General features: G+C 38.4%; 1 long non-coding RNA gene and 8 other non-coding genes across 9 annotated transcripts in view; all 9 read left to right on the forward strand.

The window, feature by feature from the left end:
* LOC142759107 (uncharacterized) overlaps positions 1–15,641 on the forward strand; it is a 231,085-nt gene that overhangs the window by 6,209 nt on the left and 209,235 nt on the right. The gene's annotated exons all lie outside the window — the stretch shown is intronic.
* On the forward strand, positions 158–243 carry TRNAR-UCU (transfer RNA arginine (anticodon UCU)). Its single transcript is given in 2 exon segments — positions 158–194; positions 208–243. It is a non-coding gene; the product is annotated as a tRNA-Arg (tRNA).
* Positions 1,111–1,196, forward strand: TRNAR-UCU (transfer RNA arginine (anticodon UCU)). The gene is given in 2 exon segments: positions 1,111–1,147; positions 1,161–1,196. It is a non-coding gene; the product is annotated as a tRNA-Arg (tRNA).
* TRNAR-UCU (transfer RNA arginine (anticodon UCU)) lies at positions 1,597–1,682 on the forward strand. Its single transcript is given in 2 exon segments — positions 1,597–1,633; positions 1,647–1,682. It is a non-coding gene; the product is annotated as a tRNA-Arg (tRNA).
* On the forward strand, positions 2,550–2,635 carry TRNAR-UCU (transfer RNA arginine (anticodon UCU)). Its single transcript is given in 2 exon segments — positions 2,550–2,586; positions 2,600–2,635. It is a non-coding gene; the product is annotated as a tRNA-Arg (tRNA).
* TRNAR-UCU (transfer RNA arginine (anticodon UCU)) lies at positions 3,036–3,121 on the forward strand. The gene is given in 2 exon segments: positions 3,036–3,072; positions 3,086–3,121. It is a non-coding gene; the product is annotated as a tRNA-Arg (tRNA).
* TRNAR-UCU (transfer RNA arginine (anticodon UCU)) lies at positions 3,522–3,607 on the forward strand. The gene is given in 2 exon segments: positions 3,522–3,558; positions 3,572–3,607. It is a non-coding gene; the product is annotated as a tRNA-Arg (tRNA).
* TRNAR-UCU (transfer RNA arginine (anticodon UCU)) lies at positions 4,981–5,066 on the forward strand. Its single transcript is given in 2 exon segments — positions 4,981–5,017; positions 5,031–5,066. It is a non-coding gene; the product is annotated as a tRNA-Arg (tRNA).
* Positions 14,890–14,975, forward strand: TRNAR-UCU (transfer RNA arginine (anticodon UCU)). Its single transcript is given in 2 exon segments — positions 14,890–14,926; positions 14,940–14,975. It is a non-coding gene; the product is annotated as a tRNA-Arg (tRNA).

Consider the following 15,641-nt stretch of genomic DNA (forward strand, 5'->3'; position numbering starts at 1 on the left):
CACGAAGTGTAAAGAACAATTTAAAGCTGAGTTATTTTTGAGTATCTCTAAAGGATAGCCCCAATGATGATTTTTTTTAGTATTTCTTAACTTAAAAAAGCAAGACACATTAAGACTTTAGCTGGGCACATTTTTTACTAGCATGTTGGATGATATAGGCTCTGTGGCGCAATGGATAGTGCATTGGACTTCTAGAGCTATATAGCAATTCAAAGGTTGTGGGTTTGAGTCCCACCAGAGTCGTGTGTTTTTGGGTAACATGTAATTACTTTTCAGATGTTGGAATGAGGCAAAAGGAAATACTGCACAGTAACAGGCTTTATGGTTAAGGGCTTAGAGTGGTCTTTAATAAAAACATTTCTGGCCCCTAATTTGTTAGTGTAAGTTATTGGAACCACCTTTTTTTGTGGACTCTTAAGACAACGATTTTTGCATCCAATTTTGAAAATGCTCTGTTCATGTCTATCTGTTATCAATATATAGAAACCACGAAGTGTCAAGAACAATTTAAAGCTGAGCTATTTTTGAGTATGTCTAAAAGATAGACCCAATGATGATTTTTTTAGTATTCCTTAACTTAAAAAAGCAAGACACATTAAGACTTTAGCTGGGCACATTTTTTACTAGCATGTGGAATGATATAGGCTCTGTGGCGCAATGGATAGCGCATTGGACTTCTATAGCAATTCAAAGTTTGTGGGTTCGAGTCGTGTGTTTTTGGGTAACATGTAATTACTTTTCAGATGTTAGAATGAGGCAAAAGGAAATACTGCGCAGTAACAGGCTTTATGGTTAAGGGCTTAGAGTGGTCTTTAATAAAAACATTTCAGGCCCCTAATTTCTTAGTGTAAGTTATTGGAACCACCTTTTTTTGTGGACTCTTAAGACAACGATTTTTGCATCCAATTTTGAAAATGCTCTGTTCATGTCTATCTGTTATCAATATATAGAAACCACGAAGTGTCAAGAACAATTTAAAGCTGAGCTATTTTTGAGTATCTCTAAAATATAGCCCCAATGATGATTTTTTTAGTATTCCTTAACTTAAAAAAGCAGGACACATTAAGACTTTAGCTGGGCACATTTTTTTCTAGCATGAGGGATGATATAGGCTCTGTGGCGCAATGGATAGCGCATTGGACTTCTAGGGCTATATAGCAATTCAAAGGTTGTGGGTTCGAGTCCCACCAGAGTCGTGTGTTTTTGGGTAACATGTAATTACTTTTCAGATGTTAGAATGAGGCAAAAGGAAAACCTGCACAGTAATAGGCTTTATGGTTAAGAGCTTAGAGTGGTCTTTAATAAAAACATTTCTGGCTCCTAATTTGTTAGTGTAAGTTATTGGAACCATCTTTTTTTGTGGACTCTTAAGACAACGATTTTTGCATCCAATTTTGAAAATGCTCTGTTCATGTCTATCTGTTATCAATATATAGAAACCACGAAGTGTCAAGAACAATTTAAAGCTGAGCTTTTTTTGAGTATGTCTAAAGGATAGCCCCAATGATGATTTTTTTAGTATTCCTTAACTTAAAAAAGCAAGACACATTAAGACTTTAGCTGGGCACATTTTTTACTAGCATGTTGGATGATATAGGCTCTGTGGCGCAATGGATAGTGCATTGGACTTCTAGAGCTATATAGCAATTCAAAGGTTGTGGGTTTGAGTCCCACCAGAGTCGTGTGTTTTTGGGTAACATGTAATTACTTTTCAGATGTTGGAATGAGGCAAAAGGAAATACTGCACAGTAACAGGCTTTATGGTTAAGGGCTTAGAGTGGTCTTTAATAAAAACATTTCTGGCCCCTAATTTGTTAGTGTAAGTTATTGGAACCACCTTTTTTTGTGGACTCTTAAGACAACGATTTTTGCATCCAATTTTGAAAATGCTCTGTTCATGTCTATCTGTTATCAATATATAGAAACCACGAAGTGTCAAGAACAATTTAAAGCTGAGCTATTTTTGAGTATGTCTAAAAGATAGACCCAATGATGATTTTTTTAGTATTCCTTAACTTAAAAAAGCAAGACACATTAAGACTTTAGCTGGGCACATTTTTTACTAGCATGTGGAATGATATAGGCTCTGTGGCGCAATGGATAGCGCATTGGACTTCTATAGCAATTCAAAGTTTGTGGGTTCGAGTCGTGTGTTTTTGGGTAACATGTAATTACTTTTCAGATGTTAGAATGAGGCAAAAGGAAATACTGCGCAGTAACAGGCTTTATGGTTAAGGGCTTAGAGTGGTCTTTAATAAAAACATTTCAGGCCCCTAATTTCTTAGTGTAAGTTATTGGAACCACCTTTTTTTGTGGACTCTTAAGACAACGATTTTTGCATCCAATTTTGAAAATGCTCTGTTCATGTCTATCTGTTATCAATATATAGAAACCACGAAGTGTCAAGAACAATTTAAAGCTGAGCTATTTTTGAGTATCTCTAAAATATAGCCCCAATGATGATTTTTTTAGTATTCCTTAACTTAAAAAAGCAGGACACATTAAGACTTTAGCTGGGCACATTTTTTTCTAGCATGAGGGATGATATAGGCTCTGTGGCGCAATGGATAGCGCATTGGACTTCTAGGGCTATATAGCAATTCAAAGGTTGTGGGTTCGAGTCCCACCAGAGTCGTGTGTTTTTGGGTAACATGTAATTACTTTTCAGATGTTAGAATGAGGCAAAAGGAAAACCTGCACAGTAATAGGCTTTATGGTTAAGAGCTTAGAGTGGTCTTTAATAAAAACATTTCTGGCTCCTAATTTGTTAGTGTAAGTTATTGGAACCATCTTTTTTTGTGGACTCTTAAGACAACGATTTTTGCATCCAATTTTGAAAATGCTCTGTTCATGTCTATCTGTTATCAATATATAGAAACCACGAAGTGTCAAGAACAATTTAAAGCTGAGCTTTTTTTGAGTATGTCTAAAGGATAGCCCCAATGATGATTTTTTTAGTATTCCTTAACTTAAAATAGCAAGACACATTAAGACTTTAGCTGGGCACATTTTTTACTAGCATGTGGGATGATATAGGCTCTGTGGCGCAATGGATAGCGCATTGGACTTCTAGAGCTATAGAGCAATTCAAAGGTTGTGGGTTCGAGTCCCACCAGAGTCGTGTGTTTTTGGGTAACATGTAATTACTTTTCAGATGTTAGAATGAGGCAAAAGGAAATACTGCACAGTAACAGGCTTTATGGTTAAGGGCTTAGAGTGGTCTTTAATAAAAACATTTCTGGCCCCTAATTTGTTAGTATAAGTTATTGGAACCATCTTTTTTTGTGGACTCTTAAGACAACGATTTTTGCATCCAATTTTGAAAATCCTCTGTTCATGTCTATCTGTTATCAATATATAGAAATCACGAAGTGTCAAGAACAATTTAAAGCTGAGCTATTTTTGAGTATCTCTAAAAGAAAGACCCAATGATGATTTTTTTAGTATTCCTTAACTTAAAAATGCAAGACACATTAAGACTTTAGCTGGGCACATTTTTTACTGGCATGTGGGATGATATAGGCTCTGTGGCGCAATGGATAGTGCATTGGACTTCTAGGGCTATATAGCAATTCAAAGGTTGTGGGTTCGAGTCCCACCAGAGTCGTGTGTTTTTGGGTAACATGTAATTACTTTTCAGATGTGAGAATGAGGCGAAAGGAAAACCTGCACAGTAATAGGCTTTATGGTTAAGGGCTTAGAGTGGTCTTTAATAAAAACATTTCTGGCTCCTAATTTGTTAGTGTAAGTTATTGGAACCATCTTTTTTTGTGGACTCTTAAGACTACGATTTTTGCATCCAATTTTGAAAATGCTCTGTTCATGTCTATCTGTTATCAATATATAGAAACCACGAAGTGTCAAGAACAATTTAAAGCTGAGCTATTTTTGAGTATGTCTAAAAGATAGACCCAATGATGATTTTTTTAGTATTCCTTAACTTACAAAAGCAAGACACATTAAGACTTTAGCTGGGCACATTTTTTACTAGCATGAGGAATGATATAGGCTCTGTGGTGCAATTGATAGCGCATTGGGCTTCTAGAGCTAAATAGCAAGTCAAAGGTTGTGGGTTCGAGTCCCAGAAGAGTTGTGTGTTTTTGGGTAACATGTAATTACTTTTTAGATGTTAGAATGAGGCAAAAGGAAATACTGCACAGTAACAGGCTTTATGGTTAAGGGCTTAGAGTGGTCTTTAATAAAAACATTTCTGGCCCCTAATTTGTTAGTGTAAGTTATTGGAACCACCTTTTTTTGTGGACTCTTAAGACAACGATTTTTGCATCCAATTTTGAAAATGCTCTGTTCATGTCTATCTGTTATCAATATATAGAAACCACGAAGTGTCAAGAACAATTTAAAGCTGAGCTATTTTTGAGTATCTCTAAAAGATAGACCCAATGATGATTTTTTTAGTATTCCTTAACTTAAAAAAGCAAGACACATTAAGACTTTAGTTGGGCACATTTTTTTACTAGCATGTGGGATGATATTGGCTCTGTGGCGCAATGGAGAACAAATTGCACTTCTAGAGCTATATAGCAATTCAAAGGTTGTGGCTTCGAGTCCTACCAGAGTCGTGTCTTTTTGGGTAACATGTAATTACTTTTCAGATGTGAGAATGAGGCAAAAGGAAATACTGCACAGTAACAGGCTTTATGGTTAAGGGTTTAGAGTGGTCTTTAATAAAAACATTTCTGGCCCCTAATTTGTTAGTATAAGTAATTGGAACCATCTTTTTTTGTGGACTCTTAAGACAACGATTTTTGCATCCAATTTTGAAAATCCTCTGTTCATGTCTATCTGTTATCAATATATAGAAATCACGAAGTGTCAAGAACAATTTAAAGCTGAGCTATTTTTGAGTATCTCTAAAAGATAGACCCAATGATGATTTTTTTAGTATTCCTTAACTTAAAAATGCAAGACACATTAAGACTTTAGCTGGGCACATTTTTTACTAGCATGTGGGATGATATAGGCTCTGTGGCGCAATGGATAGCGCATTGGACTTCTAGGGCTATATAGCAATTCAAAGGTAGTGGGTTCGAGTCCCACTAGAGTTGTGTGTTTTTGGGTAACATGTAATTACTTTTCAGATGTTAGAATGAGGCAAAAGGAAATACTGCACAGTAACAGGCTTTATGGTTAAGGGTTTAGAGTGGTCTTTAATAAAAACATTTCTGGCCCATAATTTTTTAGTGTAAGTTATTGGAACCACCTTTTTTTGTGGACTCTTAAGACAACGATTTTTGCATCCAATTTTGAAAATGCTCTGTTCATGTCTATCTGTTATCAATATATAGAAATCACGAAGTGTCAAGAACAATTTAAAGCTGAGCTATTTTTGAGTATCTATAAAAGATAGACCCAATGATGATTTTTTTAGTATTCCTTAACTTACAAAAGCAAGACACATTAAGACTTTAGCTGGGCACACTTTTTACTAGAATGAGGGATGATATAGGCTCTGTGGCACAATGGATAGCGCATTGGACTTCTAGAGCTATATAGCAAGTCAAAGGTTGTGGGTTTGAGTCTCAGCAGAGTCGTGCGTTTTTGGGTAACATGTAATTACTTTTCAGATGTGAGAATGAGGCAAAAGGAAATACTGCACAGTAACAGGCTTTATGGTTAAGGGCTTAGAGTGGTCTTTAATAAAAACATTTCTGGCTCCTAATTTGTTAGTGTAAGTTATTGGAACCATCATTTTTTGTGGACTCTTAAGACAACGATTTTTGCATCCAATTTTGAAAATGCTCTGTTCATGTCTATCTATTATCAATATATAGAAACCACGAAGTGTCAAGAACAATTTAAAGCTGAGCTATTTTTGAGTATCTCTAAAGGATAGCCCCAATGATGATTTTTTTAGTATTCCTTAACTTAAAAAAGCAAGACACATTAAAACTTTAGCTGGGCACATTTTGTACTAGCATGTGGGATGATATAGGCTCTGTGGCGCAATGGATAGCGCATTGGACTTCTAGAGCTAAATAGCAAGTCAAAGGTTGTGGGTTCGAGTGCCAGCAGAATTGTGTGTTTTTGGGTAACATGTAATTACTTTTCAGATGTTAGAATGAGGCAAAAGGAAATACTGCACAGTAACAGGCTTTATGGTTAAGGGCTTAGAGTGGTCTTTAATAAAAACATTTCTGGCTCCTAATTTGTTAGTGTAAGTTATTGGAACCATCATTTTTTGTGGACTCTTAAGACAACGATTTTTGCATCCAATTTTGAAAATGCTCTGTTCATGTCTATCTGTTATCAATATATAGAAACCACGAAGTGTCAAGAACAATTTAAAGCTGAGCTATTTTTGAGTATCTCTAAAGGATAGCCCCAATGATGATTTTTTTAGTATTCCTTAACTTAAAAAAGCAAGACACATTAAGACTTTAGCTGGGCACATTTTTTACTAGCAGGAGGGATGATATAGGCTCTGTGGCACAATGGATTGCGCATTGGACCTCTGGAGCTATATAGCAATTCAAAGGTTGTGGGTTCAAGTCCCACCACGGTTGTGTGTTTTTCGAACATGTAATTACGTTTCAGATGTTAGAATGAGGCAAAAGGAAATACTGCACAGTAACAGGCTTTATGGTTAAGGGCTTAGAGTGGTCTTTAATAAAAACATTTCTGGCCCCTATGTTGTTAGTGTAAGCTATTGGAACCACCTTTTCTTGTGGACTCTTAAGACAACGATTTTTGCATCCAATTTTGAAAATGCTCTGTTCATGTCTATCTGTTATCAATATATAGAAACCACGAAGTGTCAAGAACAATTTAAAGCTGAGCTATTTTTGAGTATCTCTAAAAGATAGCCCCAATGATGATTTTTTGAGTATTCCTTAACTTAAAAAAGCAAGACACATTAAGACTTTAGCTGGGCACACTTTTTACTAGAATGAGGGATGATATAGGCTCTGTGGCACAATGGATAGCGCATTGGACTTCTAGAGCTATATAGCAAGTCAAAGGTTGTGGGTTTGAGTCTCAGCAGAGTCGTGCGTTTTTGGGTAACATGTAATTACTTTTCAGATGTGAGAATGAGGCAAAAGGAAATACTGCACAGTAACAGGCTTTATGGTTAAGGGCTTAGAGTGGTCTTTAATAAAAACATTTCTGGCTCCTAATTTGTTAGTGTAAGTTATTGGAACCATCATTTTTTGTGGACTCTTAAGACAACGATTTTTGCATCCAATTTTGAAAATGCTCTGTTCATGTCTATCTATTATCAATATATAGAAACCACGAAGTGTCAAGAACAATTTAAAGCTGAGCTATTTTTGAGTATCTCTAAAGGATAGCCCCAATGATGATTTTTTTAGTATTCCTTAACTTAAAAAAGCAAGACACATTAAAACTTTAGCTGGGCACATTTTGTACTAGCATGTGGGATGATATAGGCTCTGTGGCGCAATGGATAGCGCATTGGACTTCTAGAGCTAAATAGCAAGTCAAAGGTTGTGGGTTCGAGTGCCAGCAGAATTGTGTGTTTTTGGGTAACATGTAATTACTTTTCAGATGTTAGAATGAGGCAAAAGGAAATACTGCACAGTAACAGGCTTTATGGTTAAGGGCTTAGAGTGGTCTTTAATAAAAACATTTCTGGCTCCTAATTTGTTAGTGTAAGTTATTGGAACCATCATTTTTTGTGGACTCTTAAGACAACGATTTTTGCATCCAATTTTGAAAATGCTCTGTTCATGTCTATCTGTTATCAATATATAGAAACCACGAAGTGTCAAGAACAATTTAAAGCTGAGCTATTTTTGAGTATCTCTAAAGGATAGCCCCAATGATGATTTTTTTAGTATTCCTTAACTTAAAAAAGCAAGACACATTAAGACTTTAGCTGGGCACATTTTTTACTAGCAGGAGGGATGATATAGGCTCTGTGGCACAATGGATTGCGCATTGGACCTCTGGAGCTATATAGCAATTCAAAGGTTGTGGGTTCAAGTCCCACCACGGTTGTGTGTTTTTCGAACATGTAATTACGTTTCAGATGTTAGAATGAGGCAAAAGGAAATACTGCACAGTAACAGGCTTTATGGTTAAGGGCTTAGAGTGGTCTTTAATAAAAACATTTCTGGCCCCTATGTTGTTAGTGTAAGCTATTGGAACCACCTTTTCTTGTGGACTCTTAAGACAACGATTTTTGCATCCAATTTTGAAAATGCTCTGTTCATGTCTATCTGTTATCAATATATAGAAACCACGAAGTGTCAAGAACAATTTAAAGCTGAGCTATTTTTGAGTATCTCTAAAAGATAGCCCCAATGATGATTTTTTGAGTATTCCTTAACTTAAAAAAGCAAGACACATTAAGACTTTAGCTGGGCACATTTTTTACTAGCATGTGGGATGATATAGGCTCTGTGGCGCAATGGATAGCTGGTTGGACTTCTAGATCTATATAGCAATTCAAATGTTGTGGGTTCAAGTCCCACCAGAGTCATGTGTGTTTGGGTAACATGTAATTACTTTTCAGATGTTAGAATGAGGCAATAGGAAATACTGCACAGTAACAGGCTTTATGGTTAAGGGCTTAGAGTGGTCTTTAATAAAAACATTTCTGGCCCCTAATTTGTTAGTGTAAGTTATTGGAACCACCTTTTTTTGTGGACTCTTGCATCCAATTTTGAAAATGCTCTGTTCATGTCTATCTGTTATCAATATATAGAAACCACGAAGTGTCAAGAACAATTTAAAGCTGAGCTATTTTTGAGTATATCTAAAAGATAGCCCCAATGATGATTTTTTTAGTATTCCTTAACTTAAAAAAGCAAGACACATTAAGACTTTAGCTGGGCACATTTTTTACTAGCAAGAGGGATGATATAGGCTCTGTGGTGCAATGGATTGCACATTGGACTTCTGGAGCTATATAGCAATTCAAAGGTTGTGGGTTCGAGTCCCACTACAGTCGTGTGTTTTTGGGTAACATGTAATTACTTTTCAGATGTTAGAGTGAGGCAATAGGAAATACTGCACAGTAACAGGCTTTATGGTTAAGGGCTTAGAGTGGTCTTTAATAAAAACATTTCTGGCCCCTATGTTGTTAGTGTAAGTTATTAGAACCACCTTTTTTTGAGGACTCTTAAGACAACAATTTTTACATCCAATTTTAAAATTGCTCTGTTCATGTCTATCTGTTATCAATATATAGAAACCATGAAGTGTCAAGAACAATTTAAAGCTGAGCTATTTTTGAGTATCTCTAAATGATGATTTTTTTAGTATTCCTTAACTTAAAAAAGCAAGACACATTAAGACTTTAGCTGGGCACATTTTTTACTAGCATGAGGGATGATCTAGGCTCTGTGGCGCAATGGATAGCTGGTTGGACTTCTAGAGCTATATAGCAATTCAAAGTTTGTGGGTTCGGGTCCCACCAGAGTTGTGTGTTTTTGGGTAACATGTAATTACTTTTCAGATGTTAGAATGAGGCAAAAGGAAATACTGCACAGTAACAGGCTTTATGGTTAAGGTCTTAGAGTGGTCATTAACCCCTTAAGGATGCAGCCTAGTTTTGGCCTTAAAGGAACAGTGTCATCACAAATTATTTTTTTATATGTTAAAGATGTTAGTGCTTTATTAAAAACGTTTATATTCATTTGTGTGTTTGTGTTTTACTTTTTCTTATTTTTACACTTTTTCTTCCCTATGGGGGCTGCCATTTTTTGTTCCATTTCTGTCTGTGTCGATTAACGACACATACAGACATGGAATACGGCAGCCACAGTCCCATAGGGACTGCGAACGGCTCCCGTCCCATTGACTTCAGTGTACGGCGTCTGTGTGGGAACTGCGCATGCGCCGCTCCCACACAGTCCAATTCGAAATTGGCGCCGTCCGGCGCCATTTTCCTGTGGACCGGAAGTCGCGGCCGGACAGTAATATTACTACTTCCGGTCGCGGCTTCCGGATTTGTGCACTTGGACCAGCGGCAGCAAACGGAGCGGACGGGCCGGAGAGAGCCGCGGCGGCAGGAGCAGGTAAGAGATTTCAATGTATGTTCGTGTTTGTGTGTGTTTACTACTGTATGTAAACCTACTACACTGTGTGTTAGCTCAAAAAATGGCGACACACAGTGTAGGAGGTTACACCGTTCAAACCCCTCATTTATCCCGGCACTAGCCAGGATAAAGGAGGGGGGGATGCTGAGAGCTCACTAGAGCGAGGGCTTTTAACCCAATGTTGCAATGCTGCAATTTTGGGAATAGCTCCATCTAGTGACCAAAAATGGGTAGTATTATAAATTAGAATTAATTTATAATATTTCCTGACTCGTGAAAAAAATAAAAAAAATTTGAACAATGTTTAATCACCCACACACTAAATGTTTAATTTAAAAAAAAAACCATTGCCTTTAAGGCTCAGAGCCCTTTTTTCAAATTTGACATATTTCACTTTATGTGGTAATAACGTCGGAATGCTTAAACCTATCCAATCGATTCTGAGATTCTTTTCTCGTGACACATTGGGCTTCATGTTCGTGGTAAAATTTGGTCGATATATTCAGTGTTTATTGGTGAAAAATTGCAAAATTTAGAGAAAATATGGAAAAAATAGCATTTTTCAGAATTTAAATGCATCTGCTTGTAAAACAGACGGTTATACCACCCAAAATAGTTACTAGTTCACATTTCCCATATGTCTACTTTAGATTGGCATCGTTTTTTTAACATTATTTTATTTTTCATGAAACGTTACAAGGCTTAGAACCTAAACAGCAATTTCTCATATTTTTAAGAAAATTTCAAAAGCCTTTTTTTTAAGGTACTTCTTCAGTTCTGAAGAGGCTTTGAGGGGCCTATGTATTAGAAACCCTGATAAAACACCCCATTTTAAAAACTAGACCCCTCAAAGTATTCAAAACAGCATTTAGAAAGTTTTTTAACCCTTCAGGCATTTCACAAGAATTAAAGCAAAGTGGAGGTGAAATTTGCAAATTTCATTTTTCTTGCTGAATTTCAATTTTATTAAAAAAAATTTCTGTAACACAGAAGGTTTTACCAGAGAAACACTACTAAATATGTATTGTCCAGATTCTGCAGTTTTTAGAAATGTCCCACATGTAGCTCTAGTGCGCTCATGGACTAAAACACAAGCCCTAGAAGCAAAGCACCTAGTGCATTTGAGGCCTCTTTTTTATTAGAATATATTTTAGGCAGCATGCCAGGTTTGAAGAGGTGTTGAGGTGCCAAAACAGTAGGAATCCCCAAATAGTGACCCCATTTTGGAAACTACACCCCTCAAGGAATTCATTTATGGTTGTTGTTACCATTTTCACCGCACAGTTTTTTCACAGCACCTATTTGAATTGGGCTGTGAAATTAAAAAAATGTCATTTTTTCCAATAAGATGTCATTTGTGATCAAAAGTTCTTATTTTCACAGGGAACAAAATACCCCATTTTGTTGGCCAATTTGTCCTTTGTGCGGCAATACCCCATTTGTGGTGATAAACTGCCGTTTGGGCCCATGGGAGGGCTCAGAAGGAAAGGAGCGCTATGTGTTTGTTGGAGTCCAGATTTTGCTGGATTGGTTTTCGGGTGCCATGTTGCATTTACAGAGCCCCAGAGGTATCAAAGCAATGGAAACCCACCAGAAGTGACCCCATTTTGGAAACTACACCCCTCAAGGAATTCATTTATGGGTAATGTGACCATTTTGACCCCATAGTTTTTTCACAGAACTTATTTGAATTGGGCTGGGAATTAAAACAAAATTAATTTTTTCCAATAATATGTAGTTTTGGCTGAAAATTTCTTATTTTCACAAGAAATAAAATACCCCATTCTGTTGCGCAATTTGTCCTGAGTGCCGCAATACCCCATTTGTGGTGATAAACTGCCGTTTGGGCCCATGGGAGGGCTCAGAAGGAAAGGACCACCATTTGGCCTACTGGTGATTTTCTGGTGCGAAGTCATGTTTGCAGAAGCCCCTGAGGTACCAGTACAGTTGAAACCCCCAAGAAGTGGCCCCGTTTTAAAAACTACACCCTTAAGGCATTCATCTAGAGGTGTAGTGAGCATTTTTACCGGAGACATACACCCCATAAACTGTAATATGGGTTCTCCCGGGTATGGCAATACCCTCAATGTGGCTGTTATCAGCTGCCTGGGCACACAGCAGGGCTCAGAAGGGAACGATAATGGGGGATAAGCTGTGCGGAGTACATCAGGGTAAGTAGAATTGGGGTAAATTATAAATCAAGGGATGTATGATAAATTTTAAAACACTTTCATACAGAGCTCTGGTTTTTCGGGACACGCGTTACATTGATATATTGTGTCCTCCGTTATACCCCTCTTATAGCAGACTTTGCACCTCTTTTGACTTTTTCCCTTCTTGCCAGTTTGGGGAACTTCTCCTGGAAAATGCTGCCCTGGTGCGATGCGTGTGGCCTCGCTTCCAGAAGTACTGGGTGCCCCCCCCTTGCTGGTCCCTAAAGATTAGGTTCTTGATAACCACCTCTTGAAATTCCAGGAAAGTTCCCCTCTGGCCTGTACATCGACGTAGCACATACACATTGTACAATGCCATCTGTATGATGTGCACGGCCAGCTTCTTATACCACACCGCATGGCGCTATAGGGCTTCAGGACTTGATCTGACAAGTCAACCCCTCCCATTTACCTATTGTAGTCCAGGATGCAGTCTGGTTTAGCGGTCTCTGTACTGGTACCTCGTACAGGTACATGGGTACTGGTGTGACATCTCTCTTGTCCTTGTAATTGACACACAATATGTTGCTGCTAGAATGTGCCCTGTGCTCACCCCTTCTTGTTTGGCCTGAAGAGTCTTAGAGAGGCCTCTCAGATTTCTTCTAGCAGTGCCACATGCCGCAGGACTGGAAGCGAGGCAGTTGAAGAGTGGGACGCCGGTATAAAAATTATCCAGGTAGAGGTGGTAACCCTGGTCCAGCAGTGGGTACACCAAATCCCACACAATTTTTGCATTAACTCCCAGTAAGGGGGGGCATTCTGGGGGCTGAATATTGGTGTCCTTCCCTTTATATATCCTAAATTTGTAAGTACACCCTGATGCACTCTCACACAGCTTATACATCTTCACACCATACCTTGCCCTCTTACTCGGCAGGTACTGGCGGAATTGAACCCTCCCTTTAAAATCCACCAAGGACTCATCAATAGAAATACACTTCTTGGGGTGTATGCTTGGGAAAACCGGGCACTGAAACGGTCTAATAGGGGTCTCCGTTTATACAAACGGTCAAAACTGGGGGTCATCTCGGGGTGGGCACAGCTCATTATCAGTATAATGTAAGAAGCGAAGTATTGCCTAATTTATTTATTTTTTTAGGTTCCAGTTCAGTTCTGAAGTTGCTTTGAGGGGCCCATATATTAGAAACCCCTATCAAACACCCCATTTTAGAAACTAGACCCCTCAAAGTATTCACAACAGCATTTAGAAAGTTTATGAACCCTTTAGGTGTTTCACAGGAATTTAGAGCAAAGTAGAGGTGAAATTTACATTTTGGTGACTAAAAAACAGCAATTCTACTATTGTTTTTTTAATCTATTTTTTTTACAGCGTTCACCGTGCGCTATAAATGACATATTCACTTTATTCTGCGGGGCGATACGATTACGGCGATACCAGATGTTTATAGGTTTTTTTTATGTCTTATGGCGTTTGCACAATAAAATACGTTTTGTAAACAACCATTCACTTTTTGTGTTACCTTATTCTAAGCGCCATAACGTTTTTTATTTTTCCATCAAGAAAGCCGTGCGAGGACTTATTTTTTGCGTAACGAACTGTAGTTTTGATCAGTACCACTTTTAGGTACATGCGACTTTTTGATCTCTTTTTATTCCATTTTTTGGGAGGTGAAGTGACCAAACAATTGTTATTGTGGTACGGTTTATTATTATTTTCTTTTACGGCGTTCACTGCGCGGAATAAATAACTAAATAATTTTGTAGTTCAGGCCGTTACGGCCGCGGCGATACCAATTATGTATAGTTTATTTGTTTATATGTTTTTATTAATAATAAAGGACTGATAAGGGAAAAAGGGGGATTTTTACTTTTAAAACCTTTATTTTCTTATTTTTACGCATTTTTTTTTACTTTATTACTTTGTCCCACTATGGGACTTGAGGGCAGGAGGCCCTGATCGCTATTCTAATACACTGCACTACATGCGTAGTGCAGTGTATTAGAACTGTCAGCTACTCACTGACAGCAAGCATAGTGGGTCCTGACTTCGTCAGGAGCCACTAGGCTTCCGTCGATGGCAGAGCCGGACGCCATGTTTTGGTGTCCGGTTGCCATAGCCACCATCGCCAGCCGCTATCGCGTAGCAAGCTGGCGATTGTAGCTTAACCCCTAAAAAGCCGTGATCACTATTGAACACGGCTTTTAAGGGGTTAATCAGCGGGGACACCGCGATCGGTCCCCGCTGTAGGAGCTGTGACAGCAGCTGTCACAGCTCCTGTATGTGTCGGGAGGACGGCCGAAATGGCCGTTACTCCCACGACGTAATAATCCGTCGCTGAGCGCTAACGTACAGTTAGCGCGACGGATTATTACGTCGCTGAGCGCGTAGGGGTTAATAAAAAAAATTTCTGGCCCCTATGTTGTTAGTGTAAGTTATTAGAACCACCTTTTTTTGTGGACTCTTAAGACAACGATTTTTGCATCCAATTTTGAAAATGCTCTGTTCATGTCTATCTGTTATCAATATATAGAAATCACGAAATGTCAAGAACAATTTAAAGCTGAGCTATTTTTGAGTATCTCTAAAAGATAGACCCAATGATGATTTTTTTAGTATTCCTTAACTTAAAAAAGCAAGACACATTAAGACTTTAGCTGGGCACATTTTTTACTAGCATGAGGACGATATTGGCTCTGTGGCACAATGGATAGCGCATTGGACTTCTAGAGCTATATAGCAATTCAAAGGTTGTGGGTTCGAGTCCCACCAGAGTCGTGTGTTTTTGGGTAACATGTAATTACTTTTCAGATGTTAGAATGAGGCAAAAGGAAATACTGCACAGTAGCAGGCTTTATGGTTAAGGGCTTAGAGTGGTCTTTAACAGGTTCCCGACCGCTGGCCGTATTTATACGCCCAGCGGTCAGGGTCTCTGAAGTCCGCCGTATAGACTATTTACGGTGGCATTTCAGAGACTGTGCACGCGCGATCGCGTGCACACAGCTCTATGCCCTGGCTGTTGCTAACAGCCATGGGCACTGGGCAGAATGTCAGGGGTCAATTTTTTGGCCCTTGAACATGTGATCGCTGTGACAACCAATCGCAGCGATCACATGCATTTCTGCATAGAAAACAGTGTGCACGCGATCGCGTGCACACAGCCCTGTGCCCACGCTGTTACCAACAGCTCTGGGCACTAAGCAGGGTATCAGGGACTAAGCTGATGGTCCCTGAACATGTGGTCGCTGTGAAAACCTATCACAGCGACCACATTTGTTTTATTTTGACTTTTCTGGCAGTAAATCTCCTGCCTCTTTTTTTTTTCTCCTCAAACATTGTTTCAGTTTGAGGAGAAGAAGAGACTCGGGAGAATTGCTGCCAGAAGATTACAGTTACAGTTACACAAAAAATACAGTTACACTCTAAAACATTCTCTGTATAGAT

This window comes from Rhinoderma darwinii, chromosome 4, assembly GCF_050947455.1.
Source record: "Rhinoderma darwinii isolate aRhiDar2 chromosome 4, aRhiDar2.hap1, whole genome shotgun sequence".
Taxonomy (NCBI): Eukaryota; Metazoa; Chordata; class Amphibia; order Anura; family Rhinodermatidae; genus Rhinoderma; species Rhinoderma darwinii.